This window comes from Hyla sarda, chromosome 3, assembly GCF_029499605.1.
Source record: "Hyla sarda isolate aHylSar1 chromosome 3, aHylSar1.hap1, whole genome shotgun sequence".
Classification (NCBI taxonomy): domain Eukaryota; kingdom Metazoa; phylum Chordata; class Amphibia; order Anura; family Hylidae; genus Hyla; species Hyla sarda.
In genome coordinates, this window is record NC_079191.1 from 331,489,798 (window position 1) to 331,503,440 (window position 13,643).

Below are 13,643 nucleotides of genomic sequence, written 5' to 3' on the forward strand. Positions count from 1 at the left end.
GGGGCGGCATTTCTTTGGGGGCCGCACAGCCCTCCATGTGCTTTCCAGAGGAAGCCTGACTGCCATAGGGTACCGAGATGAGATCCTCAGACCCCTTGTGAGACCATATGTTGGCCCTGGGTTCCTCCTAATGCAAGACAATGTTAGACCTCATGTGGCTGGAGTGTGTCAGCAGTTGATGCTATTGACTGGCCCGCCCATTCCCTAGACCTTAATGCAATTGAGCACATCTGGACATCATATCTCGCTCCATCCACCAATGCCACATTGCACTACATGCTGTCCAGTAATTGGCGGATGCTTTAGTCCAGGTCTGGGAGGACATCCCTTAGGAGACCATCTGCCACCTCATCAGGAGAATGCCCATGCATTGTAGGGAGGACATATGGGTATGTGGAGGCCACACAAACTACTGAGCCTCATTTTGACTTGTTTTAAGGACATTACATCAAAGTTGGATCAGCCTGTACTGTGGTTTTCCACTTTGATTTTGAGTGTGACTCCATATCCAGACCTCCATGGGTTGATAAACTTGATTTCCATTGATAATTTTTGTGTGATATTGTTGTTAGCACATTCAACTATGTAAAGACAAAAGTTTTTCATACGATTAGTTCATTCAGATCTAGGATGTGTTATCTTAGTGTTCCCTTTATTTGTTTTGAGCAGTGTACTAAATCCCTGCATCCTTGTGGGTGTTATTTTATATGGCCAGGTAAATAGTCCTGTAGGTTAACATTAGCTGCATATTACAGATGGCAAAAGCTCACGTAATATGGAATTCAATTATGCTTGTGTAGTAGAGACTGGGTCAAGTCGTTGGGAAAAAATATAAACCACAGAATAATTAAAGTTCTTTTAGGGTTAAAAATTGAACACTTTATTGTTTAAGTTAAAAACAAATATTTTATAGCATGGAGAAGCTGACACAGGGTCAGAATAGGACAAAAATGGGCATCACTACCTGCCAACACAAGTAATTGTAGACATAAAGTGCAAAAAGGCAAAGAATATGCATACTGGTAAGCAGATGTGGTGTCCCGGTATTGGACATGGTCCTGTACCTTGTGTCGTAAGTACCCATAGTCAGAGTTCCTTCATCCTGATAGGAGTCTCTAGATGGGATAACCCCTAGTCGCCTCTTCCTTCTTTAATTTAATATGTATATTGTATATATTTTATTTTATAAAGGTTACTTCCAGGACTTTAGGTCATGTGATCTACAGTAAATGTGTTGCTAAGGTAAAGGACCTTCCAGGTCACATGGTTGTGCCACCTGATGTACCACAATCCTTTGTAATAGGACTGACAGGTTTGGGGATCCAATAAGCTTTAAGCCTGCCCCCTTGCCAGAACTGTTTGCATATATGACACAGCTCTGTGACCCCTGGAAGCATTCAGTGTTCTGAAGAATGTGCTCCTCACCCCTTCCCTATCTTAGGAGACATCTAAGGCATTTTAGGGTTTAAGTAACAGAAATATTTAAACACAGTTTTGCACTTTTTACTACAAAACAAATGAACTTGTTTCAGGAACTCTGCTATATGGGCAATTTTCTATGAAAAGTTATCAACCTTTCAATGCTGCATAAACAATGGTCCGCAAAAACTGTAAAAGATTTCTGATCTTTATTTAAATTTTGAATTGCATACAATAAATTAAGTTTCTCCTAACTTCACTGTCCTGTGTCTACACAAAAAAACACTCTTTACTTGGCCTCAGCAAACAACCCATAAGACATTGCACACTATCTTATGGCTGACAATTATAATACAGATGACTACAGAGTATATAAGTCAAAATGTTGTGGACAGAAAATATGCAACAATAAAGAGCAATCCGTACCAAAATTTAACACAATATGGCAGCATTAACTACACTCTCACTATGGCAACAGAGTAACAAACTAGATGACACAACTGGCTGGGATATATATGAACACAAGAACACACACACACATATATATATATATATATATATATATATATATATATATATATATATATATATATATCTCCCATGCATACCATGGCTAACGGATATCTGCCTTGAGTGAGAAGACCATGACCAATCTAACAATACTTTGGTAATATAAACCCAATATGGAATTATACAACAAGTTACCAGCCTTCCAATTTAGCTATAGTGTATTTACAATCAAAATGATGGCACTTCGTCAAATGTCATTCTGGATCCCTTAATAGATCTTCAGAATCTGCCTATTAAGAAATTTTACAGTGACAAAACTATAATTGACATCCACAACTAGGCGGGTATTTAAGTGAAAGCTTGACCAGTATTTCACTAAATAATTCCTACTAACGATTGGATTAAGAAATATAAATAATCATACATTATTACAGTATACCATGGTCCAAAACAAAAGAATTTAGCTATGCCCAAAACAATATTTATCAGCAGAGACAAAATCTAATTATTTAAATGCAGTCACTCTCTTTAGAGAAACCCCCACCTTCTGCTCTATCACGATGGGGTCAACAGCGTCACAACCTTTCAGAGGAAATTTACATACAACCTTTTTTTCTCCTGGTTGGTAAGTGTTAAACTTTAGCACTTATTATACAAACAGACTTAGGCTGGGTCCACACTACGTTTTGTCCCATACGGGAGCGCATACGGCAGGAGGGAGCTAAAACCTCGCGCTCCCGTATGTGACCGTATGCGCTCCCGTATGTCATTCACTTCAATGAGCCGACCGGAGTGAAACGTTCGGTCCGGTCGGCTCATTTTTGCGCCGTATGCGCTTTTACAACCGGACCTAAAACCGTGGTCAACCACGGTTTTAGGTCCGGTTGTAAAAGCGCATACGGCGCAAAAATGAGCCGACCGGACCGAACGTTTCACTCCGGTCGGCTCATTGAAGTGAATGGCATACGGGAGCGCATACGGTCACATACGGGAGCGTGATGTTTTAGCTCCCTCCTGCCGTATGCGCTCCCGTATGGGACAAAACGTAGTGTGGACCCAGCCTTAGCTTGCAAAGTGTTTGGAAACAGCGTTCTGCTGTCCAGCACAAAACCAATTTCCAGTCCAGATATGTTCTTGAAAGAAACAAATATGTGAAAAGACATTTTACAATCTGAAACGATTAATCAGATACAGGTAAACAATACAATCCCCCCCTTGGGGATTTATATATCTGCAAGAATTGCAGATCGTACAGTTAAAATCCTGCAATAAATTTTTAGCAAGAAACATGTTTACTTCAACTTGCATATATTGAGTCAAACTTTATCATAAAGTTTTCTATTATCCTTCTGCCACATCCTGAGCCACTAAACTCAACATCCCTGTAATCTGGGACCTCAATAAAAATCAACTACTGTGATCTGAGTCCGTTGCACATTTGGGGGTAAATCACCAATTATTTGTGATGGTGGGCCAGGAATTAATAGGAAGGCTTCTCAGTCAAAGGACTAGAACTAGACCCTACCGCCTAGGCTAATGAGACCTAAATCTGTTCCCTATGTCATCTTTAACATCTTGGGACAATTTTACAATAAATTTCAGGCGATAAAAATCTATTGTGTTTAGCATATAAAACAACTTTCTGCAGTTGATTTACTTGTCTTGCTTTAGTTGCAGTCGTGTAATAACACTTTATAGCAACAAACTCATCTGTGGTTCTGGTATGGGTTTAACCCCTTCAATACCAAACAGTGATATTGACTATGTATAGACCACGCCCTTCTAAGGGTTTGTATACATGATCTGGCTTTAGGCATTCAGATGCCAACAAAGACATACATAACAATTTTGGACTCACTGTTAACTTAATACCACTAGATGGCATACTCATTAAAACAGTTCATAATAACCAAACTACAAATGGCTTAGCTACCCTGCCCCTGCTAACACAATGGAATGCAATGCTTAGCATAGAATTACACAGAGTTAGTTTACACAGCCACACTTAGTAATATTGCAAAATTACTTCCAAACAAAAATAGCATTAAATCATTAATCTGTCATCTCTCAATCAAATCTCAGCAGTGCCTCCACTTGTCGTTCGGTAATAACTCAATTATGAATTATGGTCATAAAAATTATTAATTATGAAAAATAAAAAATTATAAAAATTATTAAAAATATCAAAATTATGACCTGGGGAATTGTAGACAATAGAGATGAGCGAACTTACAGTAAATTCGATTCGTCATGAACTTCTCGGCTCGGCAGTTGATGACTTATCCTGCGTAAATTAGTTCAGCCTTCAGGTGCTCCGGTGGGCTGGAAAAGGTGGATACATTCCTAGGAAAGAGTCTCCTAGGACTGTATCCACCTTTTCCAGCCCACCGGAGCACCTGAAAGCTGAACTAATTTATGCAGGAAAAGTCATCAACTGCCGAGCCGAGAAGTTCGTGACGAATCGGATTTACTGTAAGTTCGCTCATCTCTAGTAGACAAAGCTAATCAATACAATTCACACCTGAGTCCAACTATTTCCTCAGATATCAACAAGTTCTTTTTATGACGGGATGACATTAGCGCATTAAGGATGTAGTTTTGCAATATGCAATAATACACAGGTATTATAAAAGTATGCAGATTTATTGGTTATATGATTATAAACATAAATGAGTAATAAACACAATGATATATCCAAATGAATATCAATTAGATATTAGTAAACAGTACAAGATTGTTAATTGACTACATATAAGTAGAACAATACATGTGAATAATAAGTAACTTGTTAAAATAAAACAAAAGCTACAAGGTTAGAAATATCATATAATAATAAGGTTACATATCACTCTATTCAGAGGAACCTCATGATATCAAGGTGGACAACATCTAATCATAGACATCAATATGGAATGCAAGATACACTCCCCGCCCCCTTCTAACCAGCTACAAATCACATGACTCCATGAATGGGGAAATCCATCTAAGATATAAATATGGAAGAATTATGATATACTCCCCCCCCCCCCGCCCCCCCCCCCCCCACATTCTGGACTATTTTCTTTACATGTTCTTGGTAAGACATTAAGACAAATAGCAGAGATATATGATCTTGCTCTACTATATTTTAGGAGGAAGAACTTGAAACAAGTTTCCTGTGTGGAAAATTTACTTATATTACTTAAATTTTCAGGTAGGAATTCTATCATTGTCTAAGCAATTATTTAATGCTTTGATAGATTATGAGTCTTGATTCTTCTGCAAATAGAATGAAGTCTCACAATATCCTAAAACTATAATCTCAATATCGAGATAATTAATTATTTTATTTAATTAATATATTCGCCAATCTAAATGGTATAATTCCATCCACATTATACCAATTAGTCTTAATTAAATGGAATACCATTTTTGTGTCTCTTACCAAAACTTTGTAAGAACCTTACTTCTGCTCTGAGGAACACTGAACGGTCCATCTCATCATCAGGGACAGCCATTGGGTTGGTACTGTTTGATCAGTCCGGCTGGCAGGGATCTCACATGGCTTTCATGGCTTCCATCATGTGGATCTCTTTCCTTTGCCTTTGTGTTCTCTAGAGTACAGCCCTCAGCACAGTCTACAGCTCACAGTAGTTCAGTTCAGTATCCAGTCCCCAGTTAGAGCAGTTCACTTCAGTATATCTAACATCTGGTTTACCAGACTTTTTAATTAGTTAGACACACCCTCCAAAATTGGAATTCCCCAATGAATGTAGGTTGGGCGTATACATATGGTAATGACTATGACATCACTATACTACCCAGAATGCCTTTCCTGTCGGTGTAATGTCACCTACCCATACACTAGGGGGCGCTATTGCATAAGCAATTAGCATCATTAGCATTAAGGGTTAACTTTCAATAATTGGACTTAAACCCAAATTCCACACTTGAAATATGGAGCACTAGATTATCCATTCAGGGATTATTTTTGACATCTATAAGTAATCAAACCCTGGATTATCATAGACATAGAGTCTCCAATTAGACATCCTAATTTATTGGAAAGATAAGAGTCATGGATGATTCTCCAACACAGATGTGTGAATGTCAATGTTTGTCTAGTCTTGGTAATTGATTGTTCGTTACAATAACATTCACTGGCCCTATACAAAGACTCATTCTCAAAGTCTATACTTGAGAATCATATATAAGATAATATATATATACTGATGTCCTTTACAATACTAACAGTATATGACAATATCATATGTCCTACTGATTACATTATATATATATGAAGAACTAATGTTCATTCGGATGAGACATAGTTATTTTCTTATCTCAACCCCCCCTTTACTTGGGTGAATTTTAGTAGTGTCATCTAGAGAGTGTAACCAGACCCCTTATCAGTCTCCCATCTAAACACCACAAATAAGCTAAAGATACAAGAAGCATTGTACTCCCAGACTGGCATTAGAGATAGGAGATGAAACTTCAGAATTGGCCTACTTAGGTTAATACACAAAATGGCCGACATCATGCTATTATGCTATAAAACATATTAAACATAGTGATTCATTTTTTTTTGGGTGTACAAAATGCATGACATGAAAGACAAAAAAAGAGTAAAAACAAAACTTTATAGTGAGAAATAAAAACAAAATAAAAAAAACACTGTTAGAGAACTAATGATCACATAAATGGAGCAAAGGGTAATGTTTTGTTCAGACCAAATGGTTATATCGTGTTCAACCCCCAAATCCATTCGCTTTCACGTTGTCCCAATTTTTTGTGAATATTACCACCACGCATGCCTAGATCAACAATGTCAATCCGTTTAACTTTTAGGAGTGTGCCATCACATTGGTGGTGCAACAAAAAATGTTTGGCAATTGGTTTCAGATCTTCAACACATTCATGGTCTCTAGCAAGCCTAATACCGTGTACATGTTCCCGAACACAAATTTTCAAAGGTTGGCAAGTCATGCCGATATAGATCTTGCTACACGGGCAAGAGGCATAATTGATTACATTTTTGGTTGTGCAATTAATGTTATGTTTTTGTCCCAGCAGCATTGGTGAAATTATCACTTCTTTCTATGTTAGGACATGCGACACATCGTCCACATGGGTTACAACCTTTTTTAGGGCCTAGAAAACCAAATACATTAGGACTAGAGGCAGGAATATACTCACTTTAGATGAGTATATCGCGTAAATTCTTGGATCTTCTGGCAGTCTTTTTCAAATTGGAGGATATGTAGTGTCGTAAAATTGGATCTGTTCTCAGGATAGGTAGATGTTTTCAAATACAGTGTTTCATCTTTGTCCATTGCGAATTATAGTCAGTTACAAAGCAGATTGAGTCATCTGGGACTTTTACCTTCTTTTCATGCAGAAGGGTATGTCTAGGTGTCTCTTTTACTTGTTGGTATGCTTTTTTCAAAGATCTATGGCTGTATCCACGTTTACAAAATCTTAGTTGCATTATCTTGGCCTGCTTCTCAAAGTCTTCTCCAGACTAAAAATTCTCAGAATACGGAGGTATTGGCCTACGGGGACAGCGTTGATCACATGTTGCGGGTGAGCTGAGGAAGCATGAAGACAATAATTACTAGCAGTTTCTTTATGGAACACATCAGTTTTAAAAAAGCTCTTTTTATCACGAATTGGACAAATGTCTAAAAAGTTCACAGTATGGGATGAGATGTATATGTGATCTTGATGTCATTTGTATGTTTCCCTGCCAGATCATGAGGACATCATCGATGTACCGTGCCCAGAAAAGGACGCAGTCTATCTCGATGTCCCCATGATCTGACAGGAAAAGATCCCTCTCCCACAGCCCCAGAAAAAGGTCCTTGGAAAAAAAGTATGGGTACTCCCCAAAGATTTCCACTCAAAAGCTGGTTCCGCAGGACTTCTTTTAATGGGAACAGTGTTTCTGTTGTGGAAAAAGTGCAGGAACTCTGTTACCATATGTTCCTACAGGACTTGAGCCCTAAGGCAATCTCATCCATGTGTTATAGATATTTGCCAATATGCTCGTGAGAAATAAACCTAAGGCCGGGTTCACACAATGGTTTTTTCTGGTGTAATATTTCTGGTCGGAAATTTGCTGTTCTAATTTTGCAAGCCCATTTTTCATTTACGTCTCTGTATTTTTCCTTTATGTTACTTCTTATTTATGACTGTAAATTTGAAGTGGATTTTATAAAAATTATGCTTTATCCTGGGCCCCATGTCAATTAGCCCCCCACCCCCACACCATTACAAAATCAAAGTATCAAACATTCCAGCACAATGGGAGGAATGTATCAACAGTTACAGATCTGGTTTACAAAACAGTACTTAAAAAAAAGTTTCACAGTTTTTGTGCAACAGGTTAAAAAGTCTAAAAAAAAAGTCGCAGAGAAGGAAACATACAAAGTGGTGTACTGAAGTGTAACTGCAAAAAAGTGTACAAGCCCCATATTTATCACATGCCCTGCACCATTTAATATGTTTGGTGCACATACACATTGCTACCACACAAAAACATATCAAATAGAATGGACAGTCTCTTAGTGGTCCCAACACCTGTGACGCAGGCATGGCTGAGGAGACCCACAGCCCACAGGACAGCCTTTGGTGCTGGGACATCACTGAGGATTCCAGGGCAAAAATGCAAGCAACAACTTTTAGGGGTGCTCCCCCAAAGGGGTTAACCCTAAAACATAGGTTGTGTTTTTAATAAGCATCAAACACTTACTTTGTCCTCAATTTGTTTTGATTTAAGTGATCCAATGAAGCATTAAAGTTTTTAAAACAAAGGGGGGGGGGGGGATTTCTAGTCTTAGGGTTAACCCCTTTGGGGGAGCACTCCTAAAAGTTGTTGCTTGTAATCTAAAATTTTGGCGCATATTTGTTTATAAATTTGGGTCTCTGCTCATGTGTTGCTCTATCCTGATGTGAAATAAACTGTAATTTACACCTCTTATTTCTTTGTGTAGCCAAAAGTGCAGCAGAAATGTACCATTTTCTTTAGTTAATTTATCAATAAAACATAAATCCCTATAGCCACATCCCCTTTTTAGGAAATAAAGCTTTAAACATGTACATCTAAAAAGTATAAAATAATAGTGAATAACATGTAACATGTGGGGACAAAAAGTGGTGTGTGTGAAAAATTGCCCCAGTGTCTGTAGCTCTTGGCAGCTCAAATACAGCTGACATATTCCTTTTACAAGGGAGCCTGTAAGTAAATTCATGTTGCCTTAACTATGGAGAGCACCAGATCCCAAGAATCTCCATCATAACTTGCAGCTGAATTAAAAAAGTGGCACAGGTTAATTCTCTAGGTAATGGATTCCCTGCTACACTCAACTGTAGAGATAGGGTCCTCACTATACTGAAATCAAGGAGAGACTTATCAATCAAGCAAAGACAGGGGCTGGCAAAGTTGAGGAAAAAGCCTCCTGGACACCTCTTCTGCACCAAAGATCAGTTTAAGGGTAGGGACACACGTAGCACATCTGCAGTGTATTTGATGCTACAGATGCTATACTGATCATCCTCAGAGTGTGCCTCCTGCTTTGTCTGCTCGTAGCAGCTATCCACTGCTACGAGCAGATATTCAGTGATCTGCGAGTTGCGGTGTGCATGCGCAGCGTACTCACAGACATCGCGGCCGCACTCTGCCTTGCTCAGGGAGCAAAGGGAGTGACTGCAATGTCTGGGAGTTCAGTGCCCATGCGCGCGGTGAATCGGAGATCGCTGTGTGTCTGCTTGCAGCGGTGGAATGCTGCTACGAACAGACAAAACAGGAGGTGCACTCTAGGGACGGACAGTAGAGCATCAACAACATCAAATACACTGCGGATGCGCTACGTATGACCCCCCCCCCTAAAAAATTTTATGTCTAAAACATTGAAGTGTTTCAGAGAAAAACTAATTTGTCAGTGATGAAGATACCTGTTGGAATGTGACGCTGCCCATGGACTGGGAAGCATAAATCTACTGACCTACTCCCTCTAAACTGGAATAAGAAGGCACATTAAGGCTAGATTTCTACACAGGGTTTTTTTTTATGGTGTTTTTTTTTTCAACCGCCACTGCAGTTTTTGAGACAAATTTACAACTGGATCCAGTAGGAAAGAAAAGTAGAAATCATTCCTTTATATTCCCCTTTCCTTTGGATTATACTGCAGTTTTGACTTTGGCTCAAAAACTGCAGTGGTAGTCCTCCAAAAAACACCTTGTGGAAATCTAGCCTTAAAAAGACCACATTTTAGGTATTGCTTTTTGTTTTTCTAAATTATGGTTAATTTTATTATAGAAAAAAAACTGTGGTAGAGAAACAAATCATATAATGTAATATCGGTGTTAAAGGGGTAGTCCAGTACATATTGTTTCTGTCCGATCATTCCCGGGCAGCTGACATGTAAAAAAACAAACCGGATCACCTGCCGCTGCTCGACTGGTGCCTCGACACCACCGCTCCAGTCCTCCGGCGCCACCCCCCTCCCGTTGCCAGAAGTCAACGCATCACACTGCCGCTTAGACTATTGTCGGCCTGGGCGGGAAATCACTATGTTGACCACTGGCAACCAGGAACAAGACGGCACCAGAGGGCTAAAGCAGCGACATCGGGACACTGAAAGAGGGACCACAGGTGAGTCCGTTTGTTTTTTCTTTTGCTTTGTTTTTTTAAAACTTTTTGAGCTTTTTTTTACTTTTTATACACATTACAAGATCGAATCCACTTTTCCAAAATACCATTTATATCATTATATAAAAAGAACCCCCTACCCCCTTACACCCCCCCACCGACCCTGTCCCACCCCTTCCCTCCTGTCCCAGATACAGATACATTATACAATCGGGGAGTAAGGAGTCCGGAAACGCCACTTAATCCCTCTTTCATTTTATTCACCCCTCCTTGAATTTTCCCCATAATTGTATATTTATTATATTTTGATGATTTAACCACAAAAAATCTTATATACCCCTTTTATTTTACAATTCCAAGAATCCTGTCCTCCGAACTCCTCGCTCCCTTACATCACAGTTTTATCATGTTTATTCAAAACAATACGTCCTGAAATAAATAAATAAAACTTTCCCTCTTTATCTCTCCCCCCCTCCCTCTCCAAGATAGCCTTCTACCCTCCTCATATTATTATACCATTAATTGCAAATATCCACTAGGGCTTTTAGTGGATATCCAGTTTTTAATCCAGGCCAAAACTTTTTTTATATATCAACTGGCTCAGGAAAGTTAAACAGATTTGTAAATTAGGCAAAAAACAGAGATATAGATGTCCGGCACTGCTGCTGACCACCAATAGGACCTGGATCTAGGATGAATAGGAGTAGTCCCCGAAGCTAAGGTAGTGCTCTGACTTGTAGGACGAGTCAAATATAATGTGCAAGGAGAAGGTGAAAAAAGTCGGCAGACTCACCAAGGCTTCTTTTTTCAGGGTTGCTTCTTTATTAAATACTCACATATAAAACTTCGTGCATAGGGGGAGAGAGGATCACATAGAGGGGTATTCACTGTCAGGCGACAGAATCTGTTTCACTCGGTAAACGAGCTTCTTCTGGCCCTGATTGTTAGGAACACTATGCTGCTTCTTATACAGGTGGGTATTCAGGTCCAATCACTTAGAACCTCCCATCTGTCTTGACGTAAGACTTCAAGGCGTTGGCTTTGAATCCAGCCCTATACCGCCTTTACTATGTCTAGGTCATAAGAATCCAGCATATAGTAATATTAATGAAAGGGATGAGGGAAAAGGTGCATTAAAAACAAAGTACATTAAAAACAAGGTGCATAATCTATCTTATCGTTCAGGCCTATAGGGCCTGTCGCTGCTGTACGAATTATCCAGTGCGTTTCTCGCTGCAACAGTAAGCGATCTGGATCTATCCCAGGTCTGGGTTTAACCCTCTCCACGCCGGAGAAAGTTAATACATCAGACTTCCCTCCGTGAACTTCCACCATATGGGATATAAAACGAGGAGCTCCTTTGAGTGTGCGATCTTAATCCTGCCAATAGTTATTAGCTTCTGAAGTTGAGTTGCTGTTTTCTGTCTAACTGCTTTCTAATGACTCACGTCACAGGAGCTGTGCAGCTCCTATGGGGATATTTTCCCATCATGCACAGCTCCCGGGACGTGACATCATCATTGAGCAGTTAGACAGAAAACTTCAGAAGCTAATAACTATTGGAAGGATTATGATTTTTTAATAGAAGTAATTTACAAAACCGTTTAACTTTCCGGAGCCAGTTGATATATAAAAAAATGTTTTTGCCTGGAATACCCCTTTAACAATCAACAAGCGCACTTAGAACAGCATTCTTAAGCAGCTTATTTTTATTTATTTTTACTAGCTATTATATCTAAATAATTTCCCAGGATTGCAAACGTAGGGCAGAACTTCATGCATACACCAGTTATCTCTTCAATTTTACCATATACAGGGTGGGCCATTTATATGGATACAACTTAATAAAATGGGAATGGTTAGTGATATTAACTTCCTGTTTGTGGCACATTAGTATATGTGATGGGGGAAACTTTTCAAGATGAGTGGTGGCCATTTTGGCCATTTTGAAGTCGGCTATTTTGAATTGGTTTTAACGTAACTTTATTCTTTCATGAGTTATTTACAAGTTTCTGACCACTTATAAAATGTGTTCAATGTGCTGCCCATTGTGTTGGATTGTCAATGCAACCCTCTTCTCCCACTCTTCACACACTGATAGCAACACCGCAGGAGAAATGCTAGCACAGGCTTCCAGTACCCGTAGTTTCAGGTGCTACACATCTCGTATCTTCACAGCATAGACAATTGTCTACAGATGACCCCAAAGATAAAAGTCTAAGGGGGTCAGAGCGGGAGACCTCAAGGCCACTGGATATGCAAAATTGCTACATGATTATGTGTTTCCCTCTTTATGCACTGAAGCTGGCATGTTCCCTGAGTTTTTCCAGCAAGATGGTGCACCACCACATTATGGGTGTCAGGTCTGAGCATTCCTAGATGAACAATTTCCTGGAAAGGGGATTGGTCATCGTGGGCCAGTTGAATGGCCCCAAGGTCTCCCGATCTGACCCCCTTAGACTTTTATCTTTGGGGTCATCTGAAGGCAATTGTCTATGCTGTGAAGATATGAGATGTGCAGCACCTGAAACTATGGATACTGGAAGCCTGTGCTAGCATTTCTCCTGCGGTGTTGCTATCAGTGTGTGAAGAGTGGGAGAAGAGGGTTGCATTGACAATCCAACACAATGGGCAGCACATTGAACACATTTTATAAGTGGTCAGAAACTTGTAAATAACTCATGAAAGAATAAAGTTACGTTGAAACCAAGCACATCATTGTTTTTCTTGTGAAATTCCCAATAAGTTTGATGTGTCACATGACCCTCTTCCTATTGAAAAAACAAAAGTTGGATTCAAAATGGCCGACTTCAAAATGGCCACCATTGTCACCACCCATCTTGAAAAGTTTCCCCCCTCACATATACTAATGTGCCACAAACAAGAAGTAAATATCCCCAACCTTTCCCATTTTATTAAAGTGTATCCATATAAATGGCCCACCCTGTACTTCCAAAAAGTGCAGCAGACCTCAGGGTATATTGAGTGTATTTTTCCTCCTCTGATTATAAATTCAAGAAAGGCTCCTTTAATACTTCTGTGTGCCAGCCATTCTTTCCAGTTCTTAAATGTACCCTTCTCC

General features: G+C 39.4%; 1 long non-coding RNA gene across 2 annotated transcripts in view; it reads right to left on the reverse strand.

Moving 5' to 3' along the window:
• The window catches only part of LOC130362578 (uncharacterized), a 104,798-nt gene that overhangs the window by 74,168 nt on the left and 16,987 nt on the right, over positions 1–13,643 (reverse strand). For both annotated transcript variants that reach the window (XR_008891475.1, XR_008891474.1), the window contains exon 2: positions 7,108–7,499. This is a non-coding gene — a long non-coding RNA (uncharacterized LOC130362578). The remainder of the gene's footprint in view (positions 1–7,107; positions 7,500–13,643) is intronic.